Raw genomic sequence first — 23161 nt, forward strand, 5'->3', positions numbered from 1 at the left:
TTTGTGTTGTTTTGCAAGTGTTTTATTGTTTTATGTCTACTAGCAGTTGCAAATATCTGAAGGCTATGTATTTTCACAGAGAGATGCTAAATGTGGGTTGCTTCTGACACTGAGGGTTTAGCTTGGGAACTAAAGTCAGGTGACAAAAAGTGATGTCATCCAAGCTAACCCAGCAGTAATATTTTATATTAATTTAAGAACTCTCAGAGAGAGAGAGAAACAGGGAATTTTGTATTTTGTCTTTGACCTAGAAACATCCACTCTCACCACATCTGCACTTACCTTGCAAGTTTTTATGGCATAGTAACTATTTTATAGTCAGATAGGAATATAGTAAAGCATAGCTTAGATGTTTTCTTTATTTATTTGAGACTGTCTTGCAATGTTTCCTGTGATTTTGAACTCTGATGTAACTGATTACTTACTGAGTATTGTCTTGTTCTTGTACTATTTATTATTAAATATATTTAAACCCTTCAATTGTGGCTGGTCTGTTTAGCAATATCTAAGCTCTTAGAGTACTTATATTTGGTAAAAGAAAACACATGGAAGGCCACAGAGATTCCAACAAATCCAGCTCAACAATTTAAACATAATATTAGCGCTTCCATTTTATTTTGTAATAAAACTTCTTCAGATAAAGTGAACCATACACACACACTGTTTAAATAAAATTCTAAAAAGTCATGTAGCAACTTTTTAAAAAATCATGTGATCAGCTTTAAATCATGTGACAGGCAAAAATGTTTAGAATCATGTGATCAGCTTTAAATCATGTGAGAGCCAAATCCCCTGAACAAATCATGCATTAAGGCAACATATTCAATAAGTTCAAAATTGAAGTAAACAAAAATCAAAGGCTGAATATCTGAATAACTCAACATGTAAAACTATCTTTTACCATACAATAATAAATAGTTTTATGTAAGACCAATAATTAAATAGTAAATGCTATACTGAGAAAGTCTGTCTAATAAAAAGATAGTGAATATTGTCTTTCTAAAGCTCTTAGTTTTAAAAGACAGCTAATAGAGATCTGGTCATTAATCCATGGTCAAGAACTTGCATTAAGTGTGAGCTGCCAATATAACTGATGTTCTTCCAACTTAAGTTGCCATGGGCCACCACGTTCACTATGTTTACATTTTCCATAATTGCAAATTTAAACAAAGAGTTAGAAGGTCACACTGAAAAATCAATCAGAAAAAATTAAATGAAAACTCCAGACAAGCTAGAACTTCCAATGAGTGACCTCCCAAATCTCCTGTAATAGAGACACATGGGATATATGCAAATGACCCTTATGAACATCAGGTGTTTCAGCTATTCTAATTGCCCATGACTTTTACATTTGAAGTCATTTTAATGGAAAATTCCAGGCCAATAAAGCCAAACCCCACTAGCTATGGATATTCATATTTCGGCCTTGTTATGACCTCATCAGCATAGCATAAGCAGAATGTTTGACTAAGGATAAGAAACACAGGGTTGTTATACCCAGCTGATGTCCATTATCATTAGGGTGACTGCAAAATATCCCAGATAACAAATTAAAACAAAGAGTTAGAATGTCACACTGAAAAATCAATCAGAAAAAAACTAAATGAAAACTCCAGCCAAGCTAGAACTTCCAATGAGTGACCTCCCAAACCTCCTGTAACAGAGGCACATGGGATATATGCAAATGACCCTTATGAACATCAGGTGTTTCAACTATATAGTGATTCTGATTGCCCATGACTTTTACATTTGAAGTCGTTTTAATGGACAATTCCAGGCCAATAAAGCCAAACCCCACTAGCTATGGATATGCATATTTTGGCCTTGTTATGACCTCATCAGCATAGCATAAGCAGAGTGTTTGACTAAGGATAAGAAACACAGGGTTGTTATACCCACCTGATGTCCATTATCATATAGCTGAAACACCTGATGTTCATAAGGGTCATTTGCATATATCCCATGTGCCTCTGTTACAGGAGGTTTGGGAGGTCACTCATTGGAAGTTCTAGCTTGGCTGGAGTTTTCATTTAGTTTTTATAACTGCAAATTTAAAAAGTGGTCTGGCCATTCCATTAAGTGTTTGGCTAGGGCATTGTTTGTTTTCCTTTTCTTAATGTCGTACAGATGTTCAGCAATTCTTTCTTTGAAATTATGCTCAGTTTTGCCTATGTAGAAAACTGGGCAGTGTTGACAGAGTGCAGCATATACTACCCCTCCTGTCAGACAGTTAAATGTTCCTTTTATATAAAATGTAAAGTTCTTTATAGCAAACTGTTCACCCATCAAAATGTAGGGGCAGATGGAACAGCACCACAGTTAGACATATGAGGAATTTTGTTACTCTTGTGTGTGGATGTTCTGTTTAAATGTTACACAATTTTTAAAAAAATTACAAACCTTTCTGCATATTATGTGCGGTGTATCCCCCACTTTCTCAATAATGTGTTAGTCTTACCTTAGAATAGCCCAGCTCTTCTGGATAATGCTCCTAATATTCACACTGTCAGCATTATAAGTTGTGATAAAGGATCTAGTGAAGGTTGTATTTTGTACTAGATGATGTACGGGTGCAGGGATGTTAAGTTCCCTAGAAAGGGTAATATTGTTAGTCATAAACTCACTTGCTGATACATAAATTTCAGGTCTTGGTGTTTCACTATGACCTAAACTTGGATTAAATCACTTCATACATTGGTTGGTTTACCATACCAAGGGGGTAATCTCTAGCCAGAAACATAGCCTTTATTGTCTAACATTCATCTAAAAAATTATCAAACCCTGACACCATCGGTGCTGCCCTTATGAACTGACCCTTGACTACAGCACATTTTTGGTGGGGGGGTGTGAGCTTTAAAAATGCAAGTAAGTGTTTGAAAAGATGTGTTTTCAAATAATCTTGGTGGAGAATTCAGCTCTCTCATTGTCTTTAGGTAGAAGTATGTCTAGGTATGCAATACTAGATGCACTGGCCACAAAAGTAACTTTAAAAAGTTTGTTGTTGTGTTAATATAGTCAAAAAACATATTGCATTTTTCAAGGTCATCATTCCATAAAATAAAAATGTCATCCTTGCGTGTGTTTTTTATCAGTTTGTCTTCTGTTTTGGTTTGGTTTGGTTCCAATACGCTATGGCTGCAGGAGGGTTGATGAATTCTTAGCTACTACTTTTGGAACTAGATGTTTTTTTCTTTGCTACATTCTTTACGGGATCTTACCCTACTAGTTCAACAGCTGACTGAATGAGTTGAAGGTATTTCAGCTTCCCTTCCACCCCAGCCAGGGAGGGTGTGTGACAGAGATGACAATTCCCATGGTGGTTTTCTTTCAACTCCACAACTTTTGTGGCCTACTGACACTGTAGCAAGAAGGGATCCTGCAGATAATGATACTATGAGAACCAACAGTACTGGAAACATCCCAGAATTACATGACTGGCTTCGAGGTGATTTCCAGTTCCATCTAGGGCAACCCACTGTTACTACTTCTACTTCTAACATTTTGGAGTACAGCAAACAGCTCTGGAACCACCAATAAGTGCTTCACCACTCGCCAGCAAAACAACAAATTTATTACAACAAAACTGAAAGCTTTTGACAATGTAATAAATATAATTTTGAATCTGTTAGTACAAGTTAAGCGCTTTCACCCAAAGCATTTGGGCTTCATCAGAACAACTCGTAATTCAAAACTTCAGGCTTAAATACTTTTTTTGGTGCCAAAAATTTTTTTAAAAGTTTAAAAGCATTTAAAGAAACAGTATCCTTTGTACTACTATTTCAAGCCATAATAAACAAAACAGCTTCATCATATTAATCCCATGAATACTGTAATAAAACTTCATATGTGTATAAACAACCTATAAAAAATATATACAAATACATACAGAAATATACAAAAATATACAAACATGTGAATAAACTAATTAAACTCTTAGTACTATATGTAATAAAATAACACACCCACTGACTGTAAAATATATAAAAATGTGATGTATAGTCCCACATGACATATCATACAATTAATGTGTGGACTATAAATCTATATACTCACTATCTAATCAAAATTTATATATGTGAAAAACGTATATATATAAAAACTTATTCCACTAATTGTGGTAAATATAAAATGTTTCCGTTAGGTAAATATATTGATTTTAAGTTAAAATACATATACAGTGTTATACCTCATATGGTAAAAGATTCTTGGGAGTTCTTAAGTAAATATCCCATTGATGCATGGAAAGAAGGTATCGTTATTGTCACCACTGATGTCGTAGATCTCTTTTCTAGCATCCCCAAACTAGAAGGATTAGAAGCATTTAACAATAGTATTGTTAAGTTTTCTAACTTCAATTGGGATGAAATATGTCTAATTCTAGAGATGATGTCCATAGTACTAGATAATAACTGCATCTTCTTTGAAGAAGAGTATTTCAAGCAGACCAGGGGGGGTGGCTATGGGGGCAGCTTGTGCCCCCATATATGCCAACCTGGTTATGCTTGATTGGGAAGACACTCAATTATTCCCTAGAATATACTTCAAACATATTAAACATTACTCCAGATTTCTGGATGATATGTATATACTATGGGAGGGAGATATGGATACACTCCAGTCATTTATTCAATTTCTTAAAAATAGTAGTGAGTATTTAAAATTTACTTCTACTCACAGCTATGAAGGTGTGGCCTACCTTGATACTTACATTTATCATCAGGGAGGCAAAGTTAAATCTAAAATACATTGGAAAAGTACATTCTCCAACAATTATTTGGAGTATAGCAGTTGCCACCCTGATAAAGTTAAGTACAATGTATTCAAAGGGCAGTGCATCCGAGCTGCACGGATGACCTCTGAATATGAAAATATGACAGAAGAATTGAACTTTATAATGAGTTTATTTCAGCAAAGGGGCTATCCCCAAAATATGATGAAAAATATAGTACAATACATCATTTAGGAATGGGATGTTAAGTATAAGCCATTGTTAGGAACTGGTATAGAGGTATTATCGAATCAAAATACTGAACACAACAATAATAATACCATGATAGGCCCATACCAAAGATCCTGTATTATACAATACAATTTGGCTGCTGATGAAATAAAAAATTTGATGTATAAATATTGATATGTGATTATGGGTGATGTTACTTTGACAGAAGTTATGGGTACTAAACCCAACTTTATTTATGAAATGGGATGAAACATTAAACAGTATGTAGAATGATACTATGGAGGGGCAAAAAACATCAAGAGAGGACACAATGCACATAGTAAGAAATGTGGAGCTTGTAACCAATGTAGCTACATATTGGAAAAGGATAAAATAAAATTAGAGAATGGACATAACACAACTGTAAGGTTTAAGACAGGTAATTGTAATACCAAAATGATTTTATATATATATATATATATATATATATATATATATATATATATATATATATGACAAAATGTAACATTTGTTCTAGTTACTATCTAGGTAAGACAGAAAGATGTTTTAAAAAGAGAATTTATGATCATACCTACAGTATTAGAACAAAAGATACTACCAATGCGTTATATCGACACATTGAGAAGAAAGTTGACACTCACCAGTTTAAATTTGCCATTTTGGATACAATTAATGTGGACCCTAGAGAAGGTGACAACAAAAGTTTACTGAATTATAAGGAAGTTTGGTGGCAGATATATCTGGATGCAACCACCCCACCTGGACTTAATGATTATGTCCCAGTTAAACCCGTATTGGAAATATTGCAGTAATATTAGGTCAATATTAGGTCATTATAAAGTATACAATTATGAAAATGGTATGAGATGTATATAGATCATTGTTTAGGAGATATATATATATATATATATATATATATATATATATATATATATATATATATATATATATATATATATATATATATATATATATATATATTAATATATACCAATTTGATATTTACCACAATTAGTGGAATAAGTTTTTATATATGTAAGTTTTTCAGATATATATAAATTTTGATTAGATAGTGAGTATATAGATTTATAGTCCACAAATTAATTGTATGATATGTCATGTGGGACTATACATCACATTTTTATATATTTTACAGTCAGTGGGTGTGTTATTTTATTACATATAGTACTAAGAGTTTAATTAGTTTATTCACATGTTTGTATATTTTTGTATGTTTCTGTATTTGTATGCATTTTTTATAGGTTGTTTATACACATATGAAGTTTTATTACAGTATTCATGGGATTAATATGATGAAGCCATTTTGTTTATTACGGCTTGAAATAGTAGTACAAAGGATACTGTTTCTTTAAATGCTTTTAAACTTTAAAAACAATTTTTGGCGCCAAAAAAAGTATTTAAGCCTGAAGTTTTGAATTACGAGTTGTTCTGATGAAGCCCAAATGCTTTGGGTGAAAGCGTTTAACTTGTATTAACAGATTCAAAATTATATTTCTTACATTGTCAAAAGCTTTCAGTTTTGTTGTAATAAATTTGTTGTTTTGCTGGCGAGTGGTGAAGCACTTATTGGTGGTTCCGGAGCTGTTTGTGTTTTCGTTTGTATCCGAATAACATTTTGGAGTACCTGGATGAATTTGATTACAAACGTATTAAACACAAGAATGGAGAATGCGTTCCTGGCCAAATGTATAAAGGAACATCGAGTACTGAAAGGTCTGCATTCTTGGCTTTACCCCACAGGGCTTATAAAAGATTCACCCACTGCACTTGGAATTACTGAAGTTATTTGATTGGCATGGATTTGAATATATGCAGGTACTTATAAATTTCAATAATAAATTAACAGAGGAACTAACAGGGGACATTAATGCTTTGAATATTTTTTAGAATATTTAACACTGAAGGGTGTAAGTCAGGATAATGTAAACACCTATGAAACTTTAATTGAAATTGTGCTGAAAAATAATTATATATTATTTGAACATGAGTACTATAACCAAGTTACAGGTGTAGCAATGGGCTCAGCATGTGGTGGGCTCTTTGCAAACAAAGTAATGACAACATGGGAAAACAAATTTGTATTTAATTCACAATTTATGAAATATTGTATGTTGTATATGCATTTTTTGGATGACATTTTTATTGTAGGGAATAATGAACTTGAAAATTTTAATACGTTTTTCAACTATATTAACACAACAATAAACTTTTTAAAGTATACTTTTGAGGCCAGTGCATCTAGTATAGCATACCTAGGGTCTATATTAGAACACCAAAGTCTTAAAACTTCGAATGTTCTAATATCGACCCCTATTCAGCGAAAGCTTAAAATATCGAACATGCAGAACAGCGAATGTTTTCCCAGGGAAAAAAATTGCTGTTCCGAAACACATACACACAACACAAGCACACCAAAAAAGCAGCAATCCACACACATAGACTTAAACTCCTACATGTAACCTTACACTAAACTGTACATACACAACTATCTATCCACTTACCTTAACCCAAACCCTAACCCTAAGGTCGGTCACTATCACAACTCACCTCACCCGCGCCCTAACCCTAACTCAACTACCCCGCCCTAACCCTAACGTCCGTCACAATCGCACACTTACCTGACCCATACCCTAACCCTAACTCACCTAACCCATGCCCTAACCCTCACATCCACACAATCGCACACTTACCTGAACCTGACCCGTAACTTTCCACCACAGTGCTGAAAATAGGGAAGCGACAGAAAGGGCCAACCAAATTCTTTCCCTAGGAAATAATTTGGTGTTCTGCAGCTTCACTATTTTCAGCGTTCGCTGAATAGGGTTCGATATTAGAACATTCAAAGTTTCAAGACTTCAATGTTCTAATATAGACCCCATACCTAGTCATACTTCTATCTAAAGACAATGAGAGTGCTGAATTCTCCACCCAGATTTATCGAAAACCCATCTTTTCAAACACTTACTTGCATTTTTCAAGCTCACATTCCCTCCAGCAAAAACATGCTGTAGTCAAGGGTCAGTTCATAAGGGCAGCACAGATGGTGTCAGGGTTTGATAATTTTTTTAAATTAATGTGAACTAATAAAGGGTATGTTTATGTATAGAGGTTACCCCCTTGGTATGGTAAACCAACTAATGTATGAAGTGATAAATAAAACAGAAAGGGGCTATTTTAACCCAATTTTTGGTCACAGTGAAACACCAAGACCTGAATTTTATGTATAAGCAAGTTATTTTATGGCTAACAATATTACCCCTTCTAGGGAACTTAACATCCCTGCACCCGTACACCATCTAGTACAAAATACAACCTTTACTAGATCCTTTATCACAACTTATAATGCTGAGTGTGTGACTATTAGGGGCATTATCCAGAAGAATTAGGCTATTCTAAAGTAAGGCTGACACATTACTGAGAAGGTGGGGGATACACCACACATAATACATAGATGGGGTTGTAATTTTAAAAACATTGTGGAACATTTTAACAGAACATCCACACATAAGAGTAACAAAATTCCTCATATGTCTAAATGTGTGATGCTGTTCCATCTGCCCCTACATTTTGATGGGTGAACAGTTTGCTATAAAGAACTTTACATTTTATATAAAAGGAGTATTTAACTGTCTGACAGGAGGGGTAGTATACGCTGCAGTCTGTCAACACTGCCCTGTTTTCTACATAGGCAAAACTGAGCATAAGTTCAAAGAAATAATTGCTGAACATCTATACAACATTAAGAAAAGGAAAACAAACAATGCCCTAGCCAAATACTTAATGGAAGGGCCAAACCACATTTTTAAATTGGCAATTATGGAAAAGGTAACCCCTAGTGAATGTGGTGGTCCATGGCAACCTAACCTGGAAGAATGTGAGTTATACTGAGCTCACACAATGCAAGTTCTTGACCAGGGATTAATGACCAGATTTCTATTAGCTGTCTTTTAAAACTAAGAGCTTTAGAAAGATGATATTTAGTACCTTTTTATCAGACAGATTTTCTTAGTATAGCATTTACTATTTAATGATTGCTCTTACATAAAACTATTTATTATCGTATGGTAAAATACAGTTTTACATGATGATGTATTCAGATATTCAGCTCTTGATTTTTATTTACTTTAGTTTTGAACTTATTGACTATGTTGCCTTAATGCATGATTTGTTCAGGAGATTTGACTGTCACATGATTTAAAGCCAATCACATGATTCTAAAAGTTTTTCGCTGTCACATGATATTAAGCTCATCACATGATCTTAAAAGTTTTTGGCTGCCACACGATTTTAAGCTGATCATATGATTTAAAAAAGTTGCCACATGAACTTTTTGAATTGTATTTAAACAGTGTGTGTGTTTGGTTCACTTCATCTGAAGAAGTTTTATTAGAAAATAAAATAAAAGTGCTAATATTAAGTTTTAAGTTGTTGAGCTGGATTTGTCGGAATCTCTGTGGCCTTGTGTGTGTGTGTGTGTGTGTGTGTGTGTGTGTGTGTGTGTGTGTGTGTGTGTGTGTGTGTGTGTGTGTGTGTGTGTGTGTGTGTGTGTGTGTGTGTGTGTGTGTGTGCGTGTCTTTATCAGTTTGTCATCTGTTTTGGTTTGGTTTGGTTCCAATACTTCTATTTGGGGACACTGTACAGGCCACTCCTAAATAGCCTTGCTCTTGGTCAAACTACCATTTGGATTACACAGCAGGATTGAGCACCCTTTGTTAAGGGCCTTAAAACAGCTGATAAAGAGTGGCCAGTGGCAGTCAGAACTACCTTACAGTCTGAGCAGAAGGGGGCATAGCTAGTAAACATGTGCCAGCCTTTCCCAGGAGTATGTGTGTGTGTGTGTGTGTGTGTGTGTGTGTGTGTGTGTGTGTGTGTGTGTGTGTGTGTGTGTTTGTTTGTATATGAATCATATCTCAAAGAGTGTGCATGTCAGCTACAGACACAAAGCACTTGTTGGACAGACAGGGTACTGGAGATCTTAGTTTGGGCATTCAGCTGAGATCTCACCCTATAGCTGTGCCAGTGGGGTAACTTATTGGGGATCTGGAGAAAGAGGGAGAAACTAGCCCCAGACTGACTGTGATCGCCCTGTACTCTTAAGGGAAACAACACTTTACTGTTTGTGTACTTGTCACCCTCCCAGTGTGTACATTCCCCACTCTTGTCAGTGGTGAGGATTGAGGCTCATTGATTATTGGGCCAGTGCAGGGGTGTCACATATTAATTGTTTGGCAGTGCTGAGGATAGCCACATCCCATATTAACTGGTTTGTAGTGGTGTGGATATTGAATTACTATAGCCTGTAAACAGTGGTGACTAAGGAGGGTGTTTGTACTCTCAATCAGCCACACAGTGAAGATTCAGAGTTTCATATCACAGTTGTTTTATTATTTTTTTTTTGTTAGCTTAGTTAGTCAGGGAAAGCAGGTAAGCATGTCAGAAAAGGAGTATGGCAAGCTGACAGGCAGCCAGTTGGCTGAGATGTGCCAGGCTAAAGGACTGGTGCATGTTAACATGACTAAAGCAGAAATGATTGAAGCCTTGGGCACAGCTGCATCACACATCATTGATCAGGAGGACAACCAGGCTGATCTTGGAGATGTAAAACTCTCAGAAAATGGACATTTCAACCTTTCTACATAGGACTTAAAAATCCATCTGGAGTTAGAGACTTGAAATGGAGGCCAAACCTTTGGAAATAGAATCAGCAGAGAGACTGTGGAACTAAAGTCAGGTGAAAAAAGTGATGTTATCCAAGCTAACCCAGCAGTAATATTTGATATTAATTTAAGAACTCTCTGAGAGAGAGAAACAGGGTGTTTTGTATTTTGTCTTTGACCTAGAAACCTCCACTCTCACCACATCTGCACTTACCTTGCTGTAAATAAGTTTTATGGCATAGTAACTCTTTTAGATTCAGATAAGAATATAGTAAATTACAGCTTAGATTTTTCTTTATTTATTTGAGACTGTCCATCAATGTTGTTTTAAATATTTCCTGTGAGTTTGAACTCTGATGCAACTGATTACATATGGAGTATTTAAACCTTTCAATTGTGCCTGGTCCGTTTACAGATATCTAAGCTCTTAGAGTATTTGCATATCTATTTGGTGATATTGTAGAGGCCACTCCTAAATAACCTTGCTCTTGGTCAAACTACCATTTAGATTAATAGTAACATTACACAGAAGGATTGGACACTGTTTGTTAAGGGTCTTAAAGTAGGTTATAAAGAGTGGCTGGTGGCAGTCGGAACTACCTTATAGTCTGGGCAGAAGAGGGCATGGCATGTAAACCTGTGCCAGCCTTTCCCAGTCCCAGGAGAGAGAGAGAGAGAGAGTGTGTGTGTGTGTGTGTGTGTGTGTGTGTGTGTGTGTGTGTGTGTGTGTGTGTGTGTGTGTGTGTGTGTGTGTATGAGAGAGAGAGAGAGAGAGAGAAAGATCTCAGCCCTTTAGCTGTGCCACTGCGGAGTCTTATTGGGTATCTGGAGAAAGAAGGAGAAACCAGCTCCAGACTGACTGTGATCTCTGTATGCTCTTAAGGGAAATTGCACTTTACTGTGTGTATATGTGTCATCCTCCCAATGTGTACATTCCCCACTATTGCCAGTGGTGAGGATTAAGGCACCTTAATTACTGGGCCAGTGCAGGGGTGTCACAATGCTCACAGATTTGTAAATGTGATTATTGTTATGATCAATTTATTTATTTAAAATCTAATAAAAACTTAACAAAAAGAAACAGTTATCTGTTGATAGCAACCAATGTGCAATGACTATAATCCTGCAGAAAGCGCACAACCAGAACAGTCATCAAATAGTGTCCTCATATCTACATATACAACTAGGATTTGTCAATATGACATTGCAAGTTATTTAAGCAGCAAGGTAACAGATCAAGAAAAACTTATATTACTGACAGCTGGCTATTCCATCAGGAACTGTGAAAAGCTGCTGTCAACTACATTTAGTAAACAGAAATATTACTTTCAGCCATCATGGATTGCAACTTACCCTGGACTGGTATACAATGCCTCACTTGACACAGCATTCTGCTTGCCTTGCACGCTGTTTGACACCACTTTTAAAAAACAGAAAAAAGAAGTGCACTTGCAATAACTGAATACAAGAACTGGAGAAAGGCAATGCTAGCTTTTGATGCACACGTTTTTAATAAACTGCATGGTACCAGTCCTAAGGATGGTGGAGCAGGCCAAGAAATCCATTCTTCCTGCACTATCTGAGCAGACAATTTTGAAAGAGTCATGCTATATGGAGATGAAAGTATTGTAGTTAAGTGCAATATAAGACTAGAAGAAAGGAGGAGGAAGAACCTTATCATTGTAAGTTCTATTGCAAAAAAAAACATAGTTTTATGTAGGACTCAAAACCTTCCCCTTTAAGGACACAGGGATAATGTCAGATACTTGAGTGATAAAACAGCAAAATGTGGGAACTTTCAAGCTTTGTTAAGTTCTGCCTTGACACTGGAGGTGACATCCTGAGACAGCACTTTGATTTGGCAAACAAAAATGCTACTTACAGATCAAAGCCTATCCAGAAAGAAATGATTTCTGGCATTGGACACATGATTCAAAAGGAAATTATTGCAGACATCAAGAAGGCTGGTGGATGGTACCGTTTAATGGTGGGTGGTACTGTGTAATGGGGGTGGTACTCTGTAATGGTGGATGAAGTCCATGATATCAACAATATGTAATACAAAAAAATGGAACTGCTGCAGAAATAACTAATAAACACAAAATTATCTCCATTCAAAAGCACCCAGTCCCAATAAAGGCAATCTTAAAGGAGCTAGGTCACTGATCAAGAGGAAAATAAGTCCAAGTAAGCCAAATGGTACATAAAATCACGAACAGCTTTATTCACAACACAAAGGTTTAGTGCTTTCATGTCCAACACAGGAAACTTCATCAGAATCTGATCACCACACATCCTATTCTGCCTTTTATAACCACTACCCAGTTTACATTGGTTAACACAAATTAACCAAACTTTACATAAAATTTTTAGTTAAAAACACACATAAAAACATACCTAAAATTGTTTGTTTAGGTAAATTAATCATCCCATTGCAACTGTATGTTAATTTGCTGTTATATTAACGTGTACATTTATACCCATATCTCTTATATATCACAGTCCTACCTAATGTCATAAAATGTTTGCTTTTAATTTTAATGCAGGGGCAAGGGAAACATGATTGTTCAATCCTAGGAACACACATGCATTGAGGCGTAGTTGCCATACCAACTCCCTAAATTCTAGACTCATTTCCCAGTCCCCAGCCCTGTCTTGCATTTTGACGTTTTTCACAACCCAGAATTTAAAATCTGCTCTATTGCATCTTAGTACATGTCTGTATAAAACACTGGTATCCCTTTTCCATGTTATCTCGTACATATGTTCGTAAATTCTTTCTTTAAGAGTCCATTCTGTCTTCCCTATATAGTATGCCCAGCAGACGGTGCAGAATGCAATATATATATATATATATATATATATATATATATATATATATATATCACACCCTTTGTTGAGCAGTTATGATGTTCACATGTCCATAGTCTATATTGTATAGCTGGCAACCACAGTTCACTGGTATTAGCTATAAATGGACACTGGGGGCATCTACCACATTTAAATGCCCCCCAGTTGCTACCTCTTTCTTTAATCTTTTGGATTGCACTTTTTCAAAAATTTCTTTTAGGTTCAAGTTCCTCCTTAAACTGAACTTTAATGTTTTTTTTAAAAAACCTTCAACTTATTTGGCATGCAGATAAACAGCTCCCAGTGCTTGTTTATAATTTTCTGGATTATTCTAGTATCCGTATTGTATGGTAACATTAAATACCTTGTTTTGCTTCTGTGTTCCTTTCTATATTTTTATTTGTGTTCTCCCTATTATTCTCTATTTTTCCTTCCACATGTGTATTCAGTAGGAGTAAATATCTAGCTGCAAACATCTAAAGGCTATGTATTTTCACAGAGAGATGTTCAATCTGGGTAGTACCTAACACTGGAGGTTTAACTTAGGAACTAAGGTCAGGTGACAAAAAGGAATGTCATCCAAGATAACCTAGCAGTAATATATGATATTAATTTAAGAACTCTCTGAGAGAGAGAAACAGGGCATTTTGTATTTTATCTTTGACCTGGAAACATCCATTCTCACTACATCTGCACTTGCCTTGCAGTAAATAAGTTTTAGGGCATAACTCTTTTAGATTCAGATAGGAATATAGTAAATTATAGGTTAGATATTTTCTTTCTTTATTTGAGACTGCCCTGCAATGTTGTTTTAAATATTTCCTATGATTTTGAACACTGATGTAACTGATTACATACTGAGAATTGTCTTGTTCTTTTATGATTTATTATTAAATATATTCAACCTTTCAATTTTGGCTGGTCTGTTTAGAGATATCTAAGCTCTTAGTGTACCTGCATATCTATTTGGTGACATTGTACAGTCCACTCCTAAACAGTCTTGCTCTTGGTCAAACTACCATTTGGATTAATAGTAACATTACGCAGTAGGATTGGGCACCCTTTGTTAAGGGCCTTAAAGCAGCTGATAAAGAGTGGCTGGTGGCAATCGGAACTACCTTATAATCTGGGTAGAAGGGGGCATAGCTAGCAATCCTGTGCCAGCCTTTCCCAGTCCCAGGAGTGTGTGTGTGTGTGTGTGTGTGTGTGTGTGTGTGTGTGTGTGTGTGTGTGTGTGTGTGTGTGTGTGTGTGTGTGTATGTGTGTGTGTGTTTGTGTGTGTTTGTATATGAATCCAATCTCAAAGAGTGTGTGTGTGTGTCAGCTACTTGGGCAGGGACATGACGCACTAGTTAGAAAGAGAGCATACTGGAGATCTTGATTTGGCCACTCAGCTAAGATCTCAACCCTATAACTGTACCAGTGGGGAGTCTTACTGGGGATTTGGAGAAAGAGGGAAACACCAGCCCCAGACTGACTGTGGTCTCTGTGTGCTCTTAAGGGAAATTGCACTTTACTGTGTGTTTGCTTGTCATCCTCCCAGTGTGTACATTCCCCACTGTAGCCTTGATTACTAGGCCAGTACAGGGGTGTCACAATGCTCACAAATTTCTAAATGCAAGTATTGTCATGATCAATTAGTTTATTTTAAAATCTAATAAAAACTTAACAAAAAGAAGCAGTTATCTGTTGACAGCAACCGATGTGCAATTACTATGATCCTGCAGAAAGCCCACAACCAGAACAGTCATCAAATAGTGTCCTCATATCTACATATACAGCTAGAATTTGTCAATATGACATTGCAAGTTATTTAAGTAGCAAGGTGACAGATCAAAAAAACTTACATTACTGATAGCTGGCTATTCCATCAGGAACTGTGAAAAGTTGCTGTCAATCACATTTATTAAACAGAAATATTACTTTCAGCCATCGTGGATTGCAACTTACCCTGGACTGGTATACAATGCCTCACTTGACACAGCATTCTGCTTGTCTTGCATGCTGTTTGACACCACTTTTAAAAAACAGAAAAAGAAGTGCATTTGCAACAACTGAATACAAGAACTGGAGAAATGCAATGCTAGTTTTTGATGTACACTTTTTTAATAAACTGCACTGTACCAGTCCTAAGGATGGTGGAGCAGGTCAAGAAATTATTCTTCCTGCACTATCTGAGCAGACAGTTTTGAGAGAGTCATGCTATATGGAGATGAAAGTATTGTAGTTAAGTGCAATATAAGACTAGAAGAAAGGAGGAGGAAGAACCTTATCATTGTGTGTTCTATTGCAAAAAAAACATAGTTTTATGTAGGACTCAAAACCATCCCCTTTAAGGACACAGGGATAATATCAGATACTTGAGTGATAAAACAGCAACATGTGGGAACTTTCAAGCTTTGTTAGAGTTCTGCTTTGACACTGGAGATGACATCCTGAGACAGCACTTTGATCTGGTAAATAAAAATGCTACTTACAGATCCAAGACTATCCAGAAAGAAATGATTTCTGTCATTGCACATGATTCAATGGGAATTGTTGCAGACATCAAGAAGGCTGGTGAGTGGTAGCGTTTAATGGTAGATGAAGTCTGTGATATCAGCAATAAGGAGCTGCTGGCTTTTGCTCCCCATTTTACGGATGAGAACTTTATCATACATGAAGATTTTGTTACATACATTGACATCAGCAGTAACACTACAGGTAAAAGAATTTGCAGAGAAATCTTGCTACAGCTTGAAAAGCTAAACCTGGATCCATGTAAGATGAGGAGTCACTGTTCTGATGGGGCTGGCAATATGAGTGGGAAATGCAAAGGTGCAGGACCAAGGATTGAAACACAGTATCCAAAGGCCTTGTGGTTTTGGTGTGGATCCTGTCAGCTAAACAGATGCAGAGTAGCAGCCTGTGAGAATCAGCTAATTCACAATATGATGGGAGCAGCAGATGAGACTGTGCAATTCTTTGAATACTCGCCCAAGAGAGAAGCTATAGTAAAAAAAAGAGATTGCACACTGTGATGTCAGGAAAATTAAACTGCAGAGTTTTTGCCACACCAGATGGATTGAATGACATGCTGCCTTTGAAGTCTATTTCCTTGCACCAAGCAATTGTCTGTGCCTTAGAACAAGTTGCTCAGCAGTCTAGTCAATGTGAAGACATTGCACAAGCAAATGCTATGTTAAAGAACATCACAAATTTTGAATTCATCACGTCTTATTAACACAGCAAAATGTCTTCATTATTTGCAAGCCTTGGGTACTTCAGGGATCAGCTCTGGATGTGGTAAAGGCCATGAATTATGTTAACTTCTCATGAACTGTCCTGAAAGATGTTCAAGAGAATATTGAAGAACATAATTTCATGTTGTATCAGGAATCTGTGACAATTGCATCAAAACTAGGAGTCCTGCCAAGTAAACCCAGAACAGCAGCAAGGCAGACACACATTAAGTATTGTAATAGCAGTGAATCATGAACAGTATTTCCACAGGGCTGTGACTATTCCTTTTGTAGACCACCTAATTTCAGAAATTGATCACAGGTTTTCCCTGATGCATCACAGAGCAAAACTTGCCCTATAGCTCATCCCAAAATAATGATGCAGGAGCAGTATAACTTTTATATTACAACATTGGACCTGAGCTTCTTCTGGGATGACCTGCCTTAGCCTGATGGTTTGCAAGCAGAACTGCACACTTCGCACATTAAGTGGAGGCATTCTGATGTGCTTCCAGACAACATTATTGATTCCTTAAAAAACTGTGACCCATGTCTGCTTCTAAACATAAGTACAGCTCTGACGATCTATGGGACATTCCCCATCACAGGCTGTGAATGTGACAGAGCAGTCAGCAGAATGAGGCTTATTAAGAATAGAGGTTCAAGTATGACAAAAGACAGACTGACTAGTTTGGCATTGATGTATACACACAATGACAGAATTCCAGCAGCTGAGGACGATGTACTTAAATTCGGTAAGATGCATCCAAAAAGACTTGAACTGCCTGATATTATAAATTGCGACATTGACTAGAAGAAGGGATAGACCAGGACTTCATGGTATTTTGAGCTGACAAAGTACAAAATAACTAGGCTCACAGCTCACAAAGTCTGCAGTTACACTGATTCCACAGTCTACAAATGACTTTGATATGTTATGAATTTGGGTCTATACTATATATACAGCAACTGTGGTGTGACTTTGGGGTCACAACTTACAAACTGAGACTTCTGGTTTGCTAAGACTTTGAGTTCATAGGCTCAAAACAATTAGTTTGGTTTGCAATGACTTTGTGTCTACAGCTTACAGATGTGTGTAGTGGATTGAATATGTGCAGAAATATTGAGTTGTGTTATGCCTAGCTAGGACCCTATGTTCCACTTGAATTCCATGTTTCCCTTTAATTTCCTGCTTTGTTTTGTTAATTCTTTACAGCATGCATCAATATTTCTGTTCATAACATCATTAATGCAATAAGCTTCCTGTTTAATGATTTTGTAAAAAAAAACAGTGTTCAACTTATTCCATTTCTGAAAAAAAAAGAGAAAATGATGTGACGTTCCATTACGGCTAGGATATGTGCACCCCCTTTTCCCATACTGCACTATGTTTCCCTTTCCTTTCCTCCTTGTCGGGCTAGGATTTTAAATTCTTAATGCTCCGCAGTTTTTGCTCATAGCTGAATTTATTGAACATGTTTACTGTTTTTGTGAAAATTAATGGTCAACTTAATATTTCTGCACCTCTCAGCATCAAGAGAAAAGGAGGTCTGCATTTTCCTTTAACTTAGAATGTGCAGAAGTGAACAACAAAGACAGCTGATTTTTAGCTGACAATAGCTCTCCCATCCATACCTTTTCTGGATCTGCCACTGCAACATATGTACAGTCCTGCAGGTAGGCCAGCCTATAAGTGCATCATACACACACTAGACATAACTATAAACAAAACTAAACATCTTCTCAGACCCCACAAAATGGCCAAGACATCCCAAGCATTTTGCTGTTAAAAAGTTTCTGCGTTGTAGTAACAAGTTCAATTTAATACATTATCTGCCCAGTATCTGACCTCCTGACAATCACTCCAAGACACCAACAATTTGAACATTGCAACAGTGAAGCTAACTTGTCTTTTCTTTTTTCTTTCAAGGTTACTTCATTAGACAATCCTTTAAACACAGCATCATAAACCCTTGATTTAGTGTCATAAATCTGCAGTATTTTAACTACATGAATCAGTGTGAATGGCATATCCCTCTTACTCACCTACATTGTGCTCACTCTTATATATTCCCAACCTTTTCTCTCCAATTTTCCCTCATCATACTTAATCTTCCTGTCTTACTCATTCTTCTCACTGTCCCCCCAACAAGCTGAGCTATTGTACGTCAGTTTACATACTACTCTTGTATACACTATAAATACTATAAATAATTCAATTAATTACTGCTGTTGAATATACTGTAAACAATTCAGTTTGATTACTACTGCTGTATTTATTTTAAATTGCAATTATATTGCTATGATTTCTGTTTTTTTTAATACATTGATAAAATCTGTTGTAAATATCTCATCTTACCTATATTCTCTTTAAAAAGAGTTAATGTAACTATACAAATATTCACTTATGTAGTTACATAAATATTCATTTGTTTTTATTTTCTATAACCTTGGACTGAATCTGGAAAAAAAAGTTCCACTTGGATCAGTCAAGTAATACAATAAAATAAAGTGAACTAAATAAAGTAAAATAAAATAAACAACCCCCCGGGATGACTGATCTCTATTCATGCAGCTGTATTAAAAACCAGTCAAATACTTTATTAAAAAAACAGATCCCCACCTACACCCTGATAGATATACCCTGATAGGTTATTTAAATTCTAACTGACTTTGCCCACGTATTTCTCCTGGCTAGTCTCTCTTCCTATTACTGCTCATCTCTGGCATGAGATTTTTTTCTATTGCTGCTCATCTGTTGCATGACTTGCATACTATCTCTCTAATTTTTACTTGTGAACATTGTATATTTTGTATAGCCCCTATGACCTGTATTCCTTGTTTAATCTTGTAACTTTTTTATTTTTTTATTTTTTCTGATATAATTGTACTCTAATTTGTAATCTTATGGAGTTTTTCTCCCTGGGTCTCCACTGAAAACATTTTTTTTTTCAACCCAGTCGGACACTACCCAGTTAACAAATGTAAAATAAATAAATATAATTTTACCACCCAGTTAGTACAGAAAGAGGGTGACTACTTATTTCTCTGACTTCAACACCAGACTAACAGTTCAGCCAGGGATTTAATGGTTTCAGGTAATAGATGCATGACGGGAGCTTACAAATCACTCCATTCTTCCCAGTTAAAGCAATAACATCTGATGCTCACAATGCTAATCAGCTCTGTTTGTAATTATGTCCATATTGAACATACAGCCAGCAAATATAATGTGCTACATGTTAGACTTGCATGCTGCATCAGAAAAGTAGTCAGTAACATTACATATCATATTGTTTCATCCTAACCTACCTCACAGTAGCAGTCTTTAGGGATAAAGATTGCTAACCAGGTAAACCCCCTGGACAGCAAGTGCCCCTCTTCAGGAGTAATTCAAAAGTAATGCCTCATGAAGTAACTTACTCAGAGTAACACTTTGAATCAAAACATGAGATTGTTGCAGGGTCTAGCTCTAACAGTGCCATCATGGGCTTAAACCTCTGCATTAATGTAGCTGACACTTTCACTAATCATCAGCATGTCATTATAGAGAGAATCTGTTCAACCTTCTGCTGAAATGAGTGATGAATGATTGCCTATTATTACAGCTTCTCATGTTCATTTATTTGCAAAAAAGCAAAGGTGAATTTTTGGGTCTCCTCTGTTTCTAATAGTTCAAATTTCTATTAAGCAAAAGGGAAGTTTAACAGAATATGCCCAAAATATGTGTCTTTCATACAGGTTGAAGAATTTCAATAATGAAGATTCTCTGTTTGTAAGGATTTACCTATGAAACCCTAATTCTATTCAGTAAGTTTCTGAAAAATCACGAGTGACAATGTAAACATATTTGTAATACTCCACAGAAGTTGCACAAGTGTCTTAGATTCTTACATTTACATTAATAACATCTACAGGATTGGTTTGTAGGGAAAAAAAAACAAAAATCACATGTGGTCAATTGTTTTTCAACCAGATGAATGAAACCCACACAAACATACATGCTTACATATACACATACATATTTGTGTGTGTGTGTACAGTCACATGTATATGATAGAGTCCGTATACCTCGTTATCATTTAATGGCCCTTAAAAAAGGAAACATTCGCAAGGAAGTGAATTGCGTATAAAGCAAGAAAAACAGTAAGATGGATGAATAAGATAATTACAAAAACATTTACAGACTGCATGAACATTTCAGTGACAGGAGCATTACAAGACTGTATTTGTACAAATAAGCCATATCATTAAGGAATGAATCTTGCATACGATTGGGAAGGTAAAGAATAATGTTAGCATCAGAATAATGACAACTGCATTTTTTCACACAGATTCCTGCTTCAGGTTAAGCTATGTGAAAACAGGCAGGTACAATAAACAAAGAGAAAAGGAAAATTGTTACTTAAGAACAATCACATACATGCAGAGAGACCTTTGATGTACAAATAACAATGTCAACATTTGTTATCCTCTATAGAAGTGCCTTAGATTCTCATCAGTTCAAGGAATCTACCATATATGTACCCAGTGCCCCACAATTTTTTTCTCTCTTACCCTCTCATCCTTTAACTGTAGAGACAGGTATCACCTTGTAGATATCTCCTAAGAATGACTTTTATTTAAAATTGCATAAAATACAGCAGTTTGTAATATCACAGGTAGCAAAAGTATACAATAGTTGGTCTTTTATAATCAAAAGAATTATCAGCTCCAATACATATCATTTTAAAGTCAGTTTTTGGAAGACTGGGCACGTTGACACTGCCATCATTTTAAAAAATAAATATACCAACAGTGTAGTAGTTTGACATTTCTGACTAGTAATATTAGAAAGATAAAGAAAATATAGCTGGGCTTACAGAGTTCCCAAGCTCAGTAGCTTGAAGTAAATATAACTTTTCCCAAGGTGCACTGATTTTGAAAACTATTACATGTTAGTGGGAGGTTGCTGGACAGCTTGTTTAAGTTTGTGATATTTGTGACTAGGAGTTCTAAAATTCTGTCCTTTCAGTGTATTCAAGTTTTAAACCTTTGGGCCTTAATGAATCAGTGTTCAATGGCTCATCAATGTGTGCATCATATTGTAATTGATGCATTACAAACAGGCTGTGTGACAAACTCAGATTATTCAGAAATGTGCATATCCGGTAGACTGAGATGTTAGTACTCTGTAGGAGGGCTAACAATGACACTGAATTAAATTTCAATCAAACTATTGGATAACAGAGCACCCAGTGTCAGCTAAAACAGCTGTAGCTCTAGACTCAAATGTCACTGCTGCATCAAACAATGGAGTACCTCACTTTATATTTTATTATCACGTATTGCACCGTGGCAGGAGTTATACAAACTGAGTCAGCCAATCAAATGCAGACAGATCACACATGATCTAAAAGGTTAAAAATTTGCATAATCCCTCAGTTAGCCATGTTTATAGGTTCATAGGTAGGTACTAGGCTATTGGCCCTAGGGCCTATATAAGCCTAGCCAAAAGGTACCCTGGCTTTCGCCACCCAAGAAAATTATTTTCCTGTGCCACTGTCGAGCAGAGCCACAGAAGTGATCCCCGGGGTAAATTTCCTATCTCCCATCCAATCATCAAGATTTTTCTTGAAGAGTGCTAATGAGGAGCTTTGTTTGATATAGATAGGTAGTTTGTTCCAGAGTATGGGAAGTTTCTGGAACAGGAATCTATCCCTCCAGTATGTTCTGTTTATTGTGGCGACAAGGTTTAGTTCCTTAGAGCAATTAGCTCAGAGGGATTGGGATTTCTTTAAGTGGAGCATATCCAAAAGCTCTGGGTATGACATAGCTTTATTGGGTTAGGCAGAGATCGCCTCTGAGTAGGCTATATGCGATGGAGTAAAGCTGCAGTTTTTTTAGATGGTCTGCGTAGGGCATCTGTTTGAGGCCAGTAATCCTCTTTGTGAGGTATTTCTGTGGCCTTTCCAGATGTTGTAGATGTCTTGTGAGGTACATTCCAAAAGGAGCGTTGTACTCAATAATGGGTCTAATGAGTGACAAGTAGAGGGGAAACAATGACCTCTTTTTTCCTGGATGAGAAACCTTTTGTGATGAGGTGTACCACATAGAAGGATTTCCTGACTTCTGTGGCAATATGATTATCAAAGGAGAGACTACTGTCCACCTGTGTCCCAAGGTCTCTTATCACACTTTCAGTGTTAAGTAGACTACCGCCTACGTGGTAGGTCATGGGTACAGAGATTTTACCAAAAGGGATGACAATGCACTTTTTGGCATTGAACCAAAGCTTTAGGAAGCGACCCACTCAAATTAAACATAAAAGGTTATTTGATAATATTATTATTTAATAGTGTTAGCACACACTTTCGGAGAGCTCAATGTCCCTCCTTCCTCAGACAAAAAGATAATTAAATGAGTACAATTTAAAATGAGATTTATACACATCTGAACCAATTAATTATGCT

This window comes from Protopterus annectens, chromosome 4.part1 (assembly GCF_019279795.1).
Source record: "Protopterus annectens isolate FY-2018-M chromosome 4.part1, PAN1.0, whole genome shotgun sequence".
Taxonomy (NCBI): domain Eukaryota; kingdom Metazoa; phylum Chordata; order Ceratodontiformes; family Protopteridae; genus Protopterus; species Protopterus annectens.